General features: G+C 33.8%; 1 protein-coding gene across 9 annotated transcripts in view; it reads right to left on the reverse strand.

Annotated features, from left to right (window-relative positions):
- MAPK8 (mitogen-activated protein kinase 8) overlaps positions 1–12,756 on the reverse strand; it is a 100,389-nt gene that overhangs the window by 38,773 nt on the left and 48,860 nt on the right. For 5 of the 9 annotated variants that reach the window (XM_074296135.1, XM_074296138.1, XM_074296131.1 and 2 more), the window contains one exon: positions 10,856–10,939. The gene's annotated coding sequence lies outside the window, so the exon portion shown is untranslated. Of the gene's footprint in view, positions 1–6,630; positions 6,756–10,855; positions 10,940–12,756 lie in introns of all 9 variants that reach the window. The other 4 variants (XM_074296136.1, XM_074296139.1, XM_074296133.1 and 1 more) reach the window with 1 other exon arrangement.

Genomic DNA, 12,756 nt, shown 5'->3' on the forward strand with positions numbered 1-12,756 from the left:
CCTAAAGTCACTTTCAACACTGGAATTCTAACCTATTCTAGTTGAGGTTAATAGCAAGCTCAATTATGAAACAATACTATATATTCACTGAAGGCTAAAAAAGAAACTCCTGCCCTCTCCAAAACAAACAAACACAACAATCCTCAATATTTCAATTAAGAGATATAGTGTATCATACTAGGAATGTGACAATCTTGCTATCCTCTATTCCTAAACATCTTAGGAAGGTAACAAATAGGAGAATATCAAGGAAGAAAAGAGAAAAGAGGAAGGGGGTTGGAGGGAGATGTTTTTTTTTTTTTTTTTTTTTTTTGGTTTGGTTTGGGTTTTTTTGGCTCTGCTTACTTTCACTTTGCTTCAGTTCATATGGATTTTTTCATGTTTCTCTACATTCATCATCTTTTAAAGTATCATAATGCATTATATAAAATGACATACATTGCTGAACTAAGCTTAGTTTTTGTTAAGACTGTTTTCCAATTTCCCCAAGAGTTTTTAATCACATAGGAAATATTTTCCCAAAGTAACATTTTCTGATTTTTTTAAAGATATTGGGTTGATTTATCTTGTTTCTGATTTTTCCTTGTCTATTCTGTTTCATTAATTTATCTTTCTATTTTTAAATCAACATCAGATAGCTTTAATAAATGTTGTAAGAAATAATTTGAAGTCTAGAAGTGCTACTTGTCCCCATCTTTTCAACATTTCCTTTAATATTTCTAAATCAATGTTATTATTTCATCAAGTTCTATAAAAATTCTTTTTAATAACTTAGTATATCAAAATTGTACAACACTTTGGCAGGATTGTCATTTTTATTATATTGGTATAAGCCAGCCATAAGCAAAGAATATGCCTCTATAAATATATGTGTATTTTGTATGTTTTGGTAGAATGAGCCCCATATAGTTTATGCACTTTGTTTTTAATTGGAATAGGATTTCCCTTTCTATTATTGCCTCCTAGATTTTTAAAAGGCTGTGCTTGGGATTTATATTTTTTTTACATTTGTTTATAATATCTCTGTGCCCTAATATATGGTCAATTTTTGTAAAAGCTGTATCTGGTGCTAAAAAATACACATATTCTTTAGCAACCCCATTTAAAAGAGTCCACAGATCTTTTAACTCTTGTTTCTTCAGCAATTTGTTCAATATTATATAGATATATTTATCATTTTGTTTGATTAATTCAAAACTGAGGGACACAAAGCTCTTTGCAATATTTTATTACTACCTGTCTTCTTGTTACTCAGTCAACTTTTCTTTTACGAATTTTAATATCAAGGTATTTGGAGCATATACATTTATTATGGACATCTTTTAACAAAAAGATGTGGGATTTTAAGTTCTTGTTCAATCTGCCATTTTCTCTTTTTATTGGACTATTAAATTCAGGAACATTTAAAATTAGGAGTTAAAATTTATATTTTCATTGTAGGAATGCACAGAATGCCTCTTTATTGAATGACTGTTTTCTCACTAATGGTCAGGCTCTAATGTGTAGGGTAAATCCCTTTGGGTTATATCTTGAGCACTTTTGCTCTTTAGAACACATATTCCATTGCCTCCTAGCTTTTTGTATTACTCAGATTTTCTTTCTTTTATATCTTTATTACTTACAGAATTTCTTGTTTGTTAAATGAAATAGTTACTTAATCACAATAAATCTTAGAATTCATACATTAAAATTTATTACCCAATGGAGGTAAACTGGATATTTTTGATTGGCACTTTACTTTCTGTGTTCAAACAGTCTGGGCAGTTTGCTTGTATTATTTCCTACATTATAGTGTTCAGATTTTGGGATCCTCTATATTCTTCTGGGAGAGAGAGATAATCTTTATGTGACTTGCATGCAGTTTATCTGTAAGATTTGTCTGTTTTGCTTGGAATGGAGAGGTTTCATTTTAAAGCTATTAACTTTTGCTTCTCTTCTTCTAGACTGTCCTTTACTTCTGCATTTTGCAATACCAATAAGTTAATCTCGTTTGTCTCTTTTGTGAAAGTTTGACACTGTAGTTACAAATTTTTCTTTTTTATTTGATTATTTCTTTTGTGTAGACCATAAATTCTGTTATTACAATTCTTATTTCTTTTAAATTATTCAAAAATATTGTGGTTCCATGTTTTGATAATCCAAAGGGTCTTCTGCCTTCAAGTATTCATTTTCCATTATCTTTCAATTTTATTCACAGATGTTTGGACTTTAAAAAGTCAGTTGTGAAAGTATATTCCATTTTGTTATTAATATCTTCCTTCTTGGTTTATTTGCTCATGTTCAAAATCTTTAAATGAGTTTTCTTCCACTTGAGACCCAAGGTACCTTTATTGCTCATTTTCTGATTCCTTCCTTCTTTGTTTTCCCTAGGGGTTGCACTTCAAAGCTATCTTAGTCTCTTTCTTTGCTTCTGGTGACAGTTAAATTTGTTTTCTCTCTTGTGCATAACTCCTATTTGTGAAAGGTCCTCAGAATTGGAGAAAGTGTCTACTCCTTCCTTTTGCTGTTAACAAAACCCAGAAATGAGCTCATTTAATTCAACTAAAATGCTTACACAGCTGATTTCTAAACCTGAACCTCTATCAAATCCATTTTTATTTATTTATACCAAACAGATTTCCAGCCCCTTCCTCCAAATACCTGCTGCATAGTTTCACTATCAAACTAAACACATTTAAAATGAATCCCTTCAATCTTTCTCAGAAACAAGTCCCCTTTTTCAACATTCTTATTTTTGTACATGGCAAAATTATTCTACTATATATCCTAGGTTTAGAAACTCAAGATTATCTTTTATTTCATTTGTGTAACCTTTCTTATTATCTTTTATTTCATTTATACATTATCCACATATTATAAATCAACAGAACCTTCAGTTCTAAAGCATATTTTTGGACCCGAAATTAGCATTTCCAAATTCCTTACCTTTACACACCTGAAATAAAACATAGCAATCAAACATCACCCTAAATACCCAAGAATACTCCCATCATACTTCCATGACACACCACACTGTAGTCAAATAGTTTTACATTTTACATTTTGCGGAGGTGGAGGTAGGAGTTAAGAATTATAAAGATGCCACTTTTAGATTAAGAACAACTGTTTTGAACTAACATTATCTGGAGAGGAAAATATTCTAATTCTGAAATATTCTACTTCTGTCTCTTTGCTGGAATGACCCCTTTTGAATTTTTTTACCCATTAGATTCCTACTTGTTCATTAAAGGCCAACTCAAATGCTACTTTCTCTGAAGCTTTCCTTGATTCCTCCCAGTTGGGGCTTCTCTGCTCTCAATATCAACAGTTTGCTTTGTGTATCTCTAATGTACTTGAATGGGACCAGGTGAAGATTTCTCAAAAAGTCTATGAGATGGATTAGGGACTGACTTTCCTAGGCTTAAACTCCAGGAAGTGATGTGATCCACAGGAAATAGACAACATTGCTGACTATTGGTCAATGGCTTTTCAGTCCATCCAATGAAAAGACTTGAATCTTTTGCTATTTAACCAAATTTACTATTTCCTGATCACTAGACCAGGCACAATGCTGGGAGGTGGGAGCTGAAAGGCTCTGGGTTTGCTCAGCTGGTGTACTTGGACCTCTCCTTGCAAGTACTGAATAACTGTTTTCTTTTTGTATCTGAAGATGCCTCTGAGTAGTCAATTTCGGTAAGGGGGTCTAGCACCTGCCCAAACACATACATAACTAGATTATGGACCACATCATCTTATCAGACTGTAAAGTCCTTGAAAGTAGGGACTAGGGATAGCTAAATTTTTATCTTATCCAGTGACTAACAATGGGCTCTAAACAAATTCTGATAAAGTATTTATGAATTACATGTACTGTGAATCACACCAGTATATTATATGGAAAAGATAAAATAGCATAGCTATATACTTCTATGAAAGGCTGGTCTCTGTGAACAAAGAGAAGATGGGGCAGAAAAAATGGTGTCAGAGACCAAAACCAACAAGAACAATAAATGGAAAAGTGGCATCGATGGGATCCTATGGGCAAGTGCTAGGAGCTAGGACTTAAAGGGGGAAGAGCAGGCTAATTCCTAGGCTATGATGTGAATCCAATTTCAAAGGGGGGCTGCCCATCATAAAGAGCAGAGAGGATCAAAAGTCACTGGGAGTTGGGAGATGCTGATAATCAACACCCCCTGCCACAAAAGCAGCTACAACATAAAGGTTTCTTTGTTTCATGCACAAAGCAAAGCTTTTCCCTGAGGATAAGATATCTGGAAATGCTCTTTCCTCCCAAACTCCCCATGTAAAAACATTCACTGCAGCAGAGGCATTAAGCTGCCTCCACCTTGATTTCAGGGAAAGGGAACAGGAGAAATAAGAAGGGATTAGTGTTAAAAGCAGAACTAGAACATATATCCTTGCTTTGTGTTCAACAAATTGTATCATGAGACAAATAAACCTATTCTTATAAATCTTGATTTGTACTTCAATCATTTATGCCATCAATATCTGAAGAACAGCATGAGATCAGTGACAGTGGTGGGGAAGCGCCAATATTGGCAGTAGATACTGACTACAGAGGTGAAAGCCTGAAAAGGAAAAGCAATGAGTCTACTTTGTACACGTGTACTTTCAAAGTTATGTGTGGAGTTAAGGGTAAACTTTTAGCTAAACAGAACAACTCATTCCTAGAGAGTTCCAGTTTTCTTAATGTTGATTTAGCTAAATGAACATTAGGTCACCATGTCCAAAAGAAAAAATTATAGACAGAAACCCATTATCATCAAAATATTTCCTAATGCAACAAAGAAACAAAAACTAAATCCAGTAAAATAGAGATGTCCCAGACAGACCTGAAAGAGTGATTCTATTCATTGCAGTTAATCTCACATATAATTACCACTAATTTATTTTACCAGTAAATTAACTAAAAAGTACATTTTAGAAGAGCTAGGGAAGTGTCAGAAGAATATGATCCAGTGACAAATATTCTGCTGTAATTGTTTGTTCTCTAGTATAAAAAAATAACTGATTAATTTTGAAATAAGATGTCCTACTTCACAATTTGAAAACCCATCAAAAATATTTTTAAAACCTCCAGCATTTCCATTTAATTGGATTCAACTTTCCAAATATATCAGATCCTTAATGAAGCTCCTTCCCACCCCAAGTTTGGAATCTGGATGTAAAAGCATAAAACAGAAGAAGAGAATCTTTGTCTTTCAAATTCACCTTTTAAAAATAATGCCAATGGCTTAGTCATCAAATACCTACTATGTTTTTTAACTTAAATTATATTCTATATTATTATTCTGTAAGAAATGACCAACAGGATGACTTCAGAGAGGCCTGGAGAGATCTACATGAACTGATACTAAGTGAAATGAGCAGAACCAGGAGTTATGCATGGCAACGAGAAAACTATAAGAAGATCAATTCTGATGGGCATGGCTCTTCAACAATGAGATGATTCAAACTAGTTCCAATTGTTCAGTAATGAAAAGAGTCAGCTATACCCAGAGAGAGGATTGTGGGAGCTGTGGACCACACCATAGCATTTTCACTTTTTCTGTTATTGTTTGCTTGCATTTGTTTTCCTTCTCAGGTTTTTTCCTTTCTTTCTAGATCCGATTTTTCTTGTGCAGCAAGAAAACTGTATAAATATGTATACATATTGAACTTAACATATATTTTAATATATTTAACATGTATTGGACTATCTACTATCTAGGGTAGAGTTGGGGGGAAAGAGGGGAAAAGTTGGAACAGAAAGTTTTGTAAGGGTCAATGCTGAAAAATTACTCATGCATATATTTTGTAAATAAAAAGTGATGATAAAAAAAAATTAAACTACATTCTAGTTGTAAAGACATTTCCAAACACTGTGTTAAATACTGATGATACAAAGAAAGGCAAAAGATAAGCCCTATTTTCAAGGAATTCATAGTTTAATGGAGAAGACATGTAAATGACCATGTGTAAACAAGACACAGACAAGATAAACTGTAAATAATCTCAGGGGGAAAGCATTGCCATTAAAAAAGAAATGAAACATCTTGAAGAATGTAGAACTTTAGCTGGCACCTACAGGAAGCCAGGAGGCATAGAAGAGAAGAGAATTTCTGGCATAGATTTGTTTTAAAAACATTATGTTTCAAACCTCCTCCATTCACTGAAAAAGCAATGTGATATCAATTACACATGAAGTCATGCAAACATTTCCCTATTACTCACATTACCACAAAAAAAAAAAAAAAAAAAAGCAAGAAAAAGAAAGAAGTTTTAAAAAGAATGTGCTTCAAACTGTACTTGGAGTTCATCAGTTTTCTCTCTGGAGGCAGACAGAATCTTTCATCATGAGTCCTTTGGAATTGTCTTGATCAGTGCAGTCTTTCACAATTTGTCACCATTACAATATTAAAGTTACTGTGTACAATATTCTTATTCTGTTCAATTCACTTTGCATCAATTTACAGCAGTCTTTCCAGGTTTTCATGGAGCCATCTTGTTATTTCTTTTAGCAATCATATACCACAACATATTATACCATTCCCCAATTGATGGGGATCCCCTCAATTACCAATTCTTTTCCACTGCAAAAGAGGTGCTAAGTTCCTTTCTGTTTTCTTTGAATTGTCAAATTATTCTTACCAAATCTGGGTCATTACAGAATAGGTCTTCCAACAGTGGAAATTTTCAAATGTTCCTAAAAATTTTAGAGAACCAGTCACCTCCTGAGATACATTATCCTCAGCAGAACTGTGAATAGGAGATAGCTGAAAAGTAAAGGAGAAACATGTAGGATGAGTCTATCCCTGTACATAACTTGGCTCCTAAGAAGAGCAACACAAGAAAAGGAGGCGTTAGACACCATATAAGTTAACCATATTGATATGCCTTAGTTTGAGGTTATGGGTTGGTGTAGGGTTTTTTCATTACTTCCAATACTACAAGCTCCATCTTGGAAAACCTGAAGGTTACTGAACTTCTATAATTCTGGTTGATTCAGTTTAATGGTAATGACTTTGAAGTACCTCTGCAGGACTTCAACCTGAGTTGAACTTCTGGAGTATTCTTCATTCAAAAAAAGACTTCATTTTTGAGATGATGTTCTGAGCTTATCCTCACTTCCAGAACCATGCTAGTGACACATTTGGAACAGGTATGGAAGCGGAAAATCTATAAGTAAACCAGCACCAATGCTTTCACTTGAGATAATAGGATGTGCTACTTGGAACAGATTGGGCTAAAGTAGTCCATCTATTTTTTGTTATCTTGCTATTTTGCAACTTGAATTTGTGGATTGCCTCTGATATACAAAACAACTTTTGTTTTTACCTAATAGTATACTCCCATTTATCATCATCAATATCTTGCCCACAAATCCACTTGGCTGCGTCCAATAGGAGACATATATGGCTCTCTATATGCTATAAAGGACCCAAATGTTATTCTATGTGGAAATTCCAAACTCTGAGTCCAACAAAAAAGCCTAGTTAAATTATGCAACTATAGCAAAGATGTCAAAAGGGATGTCAACAGAATTTACTGTCTACTTGGCTTCCATAAGATGATAAAATGGGACAAAGGCTCCATCTGCATGCCCAAGGCAATAAAGGGACATGAACTGAGACCAACAAGGTTCCAGACCTCCCACCATTCCATAAACACAGAGGTACAGAGTGGATTGAGGCCACAGGTGGCTCCATGACCCAATTTGATCTCAGCAGTGTCATGAACTTTCCACTTGAATTCCTTTAAGGCTCAATACAGGTGAACCTCACCCAAAGCCTTTTTTAGATCTCTAAGGGGTCTCTCCTTCCTTAAATTATCTTGTGTTCACAAAAGCTCCTAGAGGCTGAGGATCATTTTAGGTTTGTCTTTGAATCCTAGAGTATCTAAAACAGTGGTCGGCAAACTTTTTAAATAGGGGGCTAGTTCACTGTCCCTCAGACTGTTGGAGGGCTGGACTATAGGAAAAACAAAAGCTCATACTCTTGTCTCCGCCCCTCAGCCCATTTGCTAATGGACTGCATAAATGTCCTCATTGGCCACATCTGGCCTGAAGGCCATAGTTTGAGAAACCCTGATCTAAAACAATGTCTTCCCATAGCAGGCACTTAAGTGCAAGGGATGCTAAGTGGTGCAGTGGAAAGAATGTCAGTTTTGGAATCAGAAAGACTTGAGTTCAAATCTGGATTCAGACATCTCCTAGCTGGGTGACACTGGCCAGATTACTGAATCCAGTTTACCTCAGTTTCTTCATCAGTAAAATGATCATCAGTAAAATGAATTGGATAAAGAATTGGCAAATTCAGTACCCTTGCCCTTTGGGGTTCTCTCAAATGAGTCAAGAAGAGATTTAGACATGACTGAAATGACTTAACAACTTAATTGCCTAATGAATAAATGCCACAATGCTTAGAAATACTAATATTGGAAAGATTCAGGACACATCTGTCACTGACAGGAAATTGAGATTGAAGTTTTGAATTAAGAATACAACTGAAATAATGAAGTAAAAATTCCTCTATATTTGCTGTAGCAAGTACCAAAAAGATAAGACTGAATAGTTTCCTGTTTCTTCAAATAACAGTGATAAGAATTTTGTAGTAGAGCAAAAACATAAATATACTCCTTTCATAGATACATGGCCAGAAGATCAATGACATGAAAAAATACATGTACCGTAGCAAAAATTTTACACAAATTAATAGTCACAGACAACTAGTTTAAATAATAATTGAATAAATAACAAAAAGGGCAAAATTTGTTTTTTAAACTAACTTCATTTTGAAGTTTAGATCTGAGACATTGATCTTTCATTTATACATACATTTATTAATAGCAAAATATCACTGCTTTAGAGTAAATAAGAATTCCAAATAATTTTATATTCCCTTAGTGTGTAACAATATAGGTGAGAATAGTTGTACACTTTCTTGCTCTTGATTAAAAAAAAAATTATATAGCATCATATGAATCAATGGCAGAAAATATTTTAAATGTTAAATGCATAGATAATAACTTTCTATTAATTCCACAGGTAAAATTCTACTAACATCAAACAGAATATAGTAGGAACCTAGAGGTAAAGTATTGTAAAACTATCACACTTCATTTTGTATGAAATGCATGAATTCTGACAAAATATATTAATTATATGAGAAAGTAAGGCAGCAGAGTAGCAGGAAATACTAAGAGCATCAAGAATTGACAACTGAGAGAAGGAACAACTAGAAGTACTGTAAAAACACAAGTTAACTTGAAACTCTGGCTCTAGAGTCAGAGGAACAGGGATCAAACTCCATCTCAATTGTTGCCGTTAGGGCAACATCACTGCATCTTGTAGAGCTCCGGGTCCCTCATCTCGGGTTCCCTATAATGAGGGAACTGAGCTTAAGGATCTCATAGGGCCAGATCAATGATAGGAAGTCATAGTTGCGAATGATTTTTTTTTTTTTTTTTTTTTGCACCTCACCTGCACTCATCAGTTAATCTGATGTAAAGCCTTATTGCTTTTAACTTCAAAGTAATTTATGATCAGTCTTTTATTCATATTCTCCCTATAACATTTATTTCTTCACATTTAGACTAACATTTGCTCTTTTAATCTCCAGACTATTTCTGTATATCACTCTACTGGCATCCCCTCTTTGTAGTGGCAAGAAACTGGAAACTGAGTGGTTGCCCATCAATTGGAGAATGGCTGAATTATGGTATATGAATGTAATGGAATGGAATATTATTGTTCTGTAAAAAATGCCCAACAGGAGGAATACAGAGAGGCCTGGAGAGACTTACATGAAGTGAAATGAGCAGAACCAGGAGATTGTTATACATAGGAACAAGACTATACAAAGATCAATTTTGATGGACGTGGCTCTCTTCAACAATGAGATGATTCAAACCAGTTTCACTTGTTCAGTGATGAAGAGAGAGAACCATGGGAACAGAGTGTTGACCACAACATAGCATTCTTACTCTTTCTGTTATTATTTGCCTGAATTTTATTCTATTTCTGTTTTTCTTTTTTCTTCCTTCTTGATCTGATTTTTTTTGTGCAGCAAGATAACTATAAATATGTATACATACACTGGATTTAACATGTATTGGACTACCTACCAGCTAGAGGAGGGGGTGGAGTAAAGGAGGGAAAATTTGCAACAAAAGGTTTTGCAAGGGTCAATGTTGAGAAAATTACCCATGTATGCATGGGTAATGTCTTGTAAATATAAAGCTTTAATTAAAAATTAAATAAAAAAAAAAGAAAAAAATTATCACTCTACTACTTAAAAATCTATAAGGCCAATCAAATACAATTTAAGTTTTGAAACCAACTATTATAGAACCTCTATAATATAGCTTTACCTCATCCTTTTACAACTCTCCATCAGTGTATTCAATATGTCACCTCAATTTTTATACTGTAGTCTCTTCCTATGCTAAGTCCTGCTAATAAGACCTTCCCTTCAAACTTAGAAGATTCCTCTCTGGCCAATTCCTGTCAGTTAAAGCCCATGTCAGATGTTCCTTCTTGCACAAGTCTCTACTTAGGTATAATATGTCAGTCCCTGACAAAATGGGCAAAGGAAATCATAGAATTCTGCATATGTAAGTGATGATATAAATGATAATAATCATTACGTAACAACATTAAAAAATAAGTAGCCTTTTGATAAATTTACAAAAGAATTTCTTTTATTTGGTCTCATTTGTGATAATTTCATTAAATAACATAATGCTTTTAAGATAACAATCTGTTGTTTTATCTTTATCATGAAAAGTCTGCAACAAAATTTATTTAAGCTTAGTTTTCTACTTAAAAGAACAATCCCCCCTTTATTTTGCTGTTGCCTAAGTACCCATATATTACCTTTTCACATGTAGTTTTCCTTTAGGAGTTTGGTATCTCAGTCATTGATTCCACACCTTCAAATCATTCAATTATTTTCAATTTCTGTAAATAAAAGTAAAATAACATTAAGTGGTGATAAAACATTAGTGTGTTCTTAAAAATGTTTTGTTTAAACCAGGTACTAAAAATTACCAATAAAATTTTACTTTTAGCAAAATCATGTCTGGGGGAAAAAAAAAAAACAAAAAACTACCCTAAATTAATTTCTAATTACATTGACCAGATAATCACAAGGATTTACATATTAAACACTGATGTTTCATGTCCCTGTCTTATAAGGATATTTCTGAAGCCACTTTTTTCAGTAGTCAGATTTATGGTCACTTCAGATCTCAACAGAAAAACTAAATAGACTTAAGTCTACTACATGTAAGATACAGACGGAGTAAGGCAATTAAAAGCTATAATAGTATTAACATTAACACTTCTTTGGTATTTATTTTGTAATCACTATAAATTCATTAAAATTTTATTTTCAATCTAATAAATTCAAACAAAAACTAAAAAAAAAAGTAACAGAATTTATGAATATAATAATTAAAAGGTATCCTATCCCAACCAGAATCTAAGGAAAACTAATTAGATTTATATTAAAGTAGAATAGGCTGCTTTAAAAGATTTTAAGTTCCTTTTGATTAGAGGCTTCAAAGAAAGGTTGACTGACAAAATTTTGGGTATGATGGTCTATACCTGTATAACTTTACTTAAACAAGAATCTCTTTTCTGAAAGGGGCTTATGGATGTCCTCTATGAGAAGACTTTTCCTGGTCCTCTCAGTTACTAGTGCCACCCTGCACTGCAATGTGTTTTTCTGTATATACCATATGTTGATAATGTTGTTTCCCCCATTATATAATGTAAGCTCTTCCAAGATAAGTACTGAATTTGCTTTAACTTATCTCTAGTGCTTAGCAAAATGCTTGACACATAAGAAGTGCTTAACTGGTGATTTTAGTTAATTTCAAATTGCTCTCCAAAAAGGTCAACATACAATTCCAATAACAAAGTACTTTTTCACAACTCCTTCGACAGTTACCAATAATTTCTGAAGAGTAAACTACTACAGATCAAAATAATAAATAATGGGCACAATAATGGGCATCAATTAACTTTATATTACATATTTCAGTTAAATTCTATATGCACTTATTTTATTAGCTGTCTACCATGCTAAAGGCTGATGATATTTTGTCCTGTAAATCTTCTCCATTCCCTAATTTCACTACTATCAGTCTTTTGGTTTGTTTTTTAAGATAAGGTATCTACCACCTTGGCTAGAATAACTTTGACCTGCTCTATTTCCAATGTAGGCTAGTTCAACTCATCCTCAATCAGTCTTTACTACCTTCAGAATTAAATATAAAATCCTCTCTGACTTTTAAAATTCTTTCTAATCTGGCCCTCTTCTATCTTTCCAGATTTCTTATACTTTCCTCTCTTCCATGTACTATTCTGTGATCCAAAGACATTAGCCTCCTTACTGATTCTCATTTAGGCCACCAACCTCTGTCAAATGTGAATTTTCAATGGCTGTCTTCCATGCCTAAAGAACTCTCCCATTTATCTCTGCCTCCCACCTTCCCCAGCTTCTGACCTCAGCTAAAGTTTAACCTTTCACAAGCAGCTTTTCTCAATTATTCTCAATGTTAGTGCTTTTGCTCTTACATTATCTCTTCATAGGCTGCTTTGCCTGGTTTTAACTCAGAACAATATGTCCTAGTACCAAGTACCCTCTGCCACCATCCCCCCCTCTTCTAGCTTTCTTTTTGTGAACTGCATTTCCCCATTAGATAGCAAGCTTTCAGAGAGCAGAAACTGTTTTTCTTTTTCTTATTTGCATCCTCAGTGCCTGGCCCATA

Source organism: Sminthopsis crassicaudata, chromosome 2, assembly GCF_048593235.1.
Source record: "Sminthopsis crassicaudata isolate SCR6 chromosome 2, ASM4859323v1, whole genome shotgun sequence".
NCBI lineage: Eukaryota > Metazoa > Chordata > Mammalia > Dasyuromorphia > Dasyuridae > Sminthopsis > Sminthopsis crassicaudata.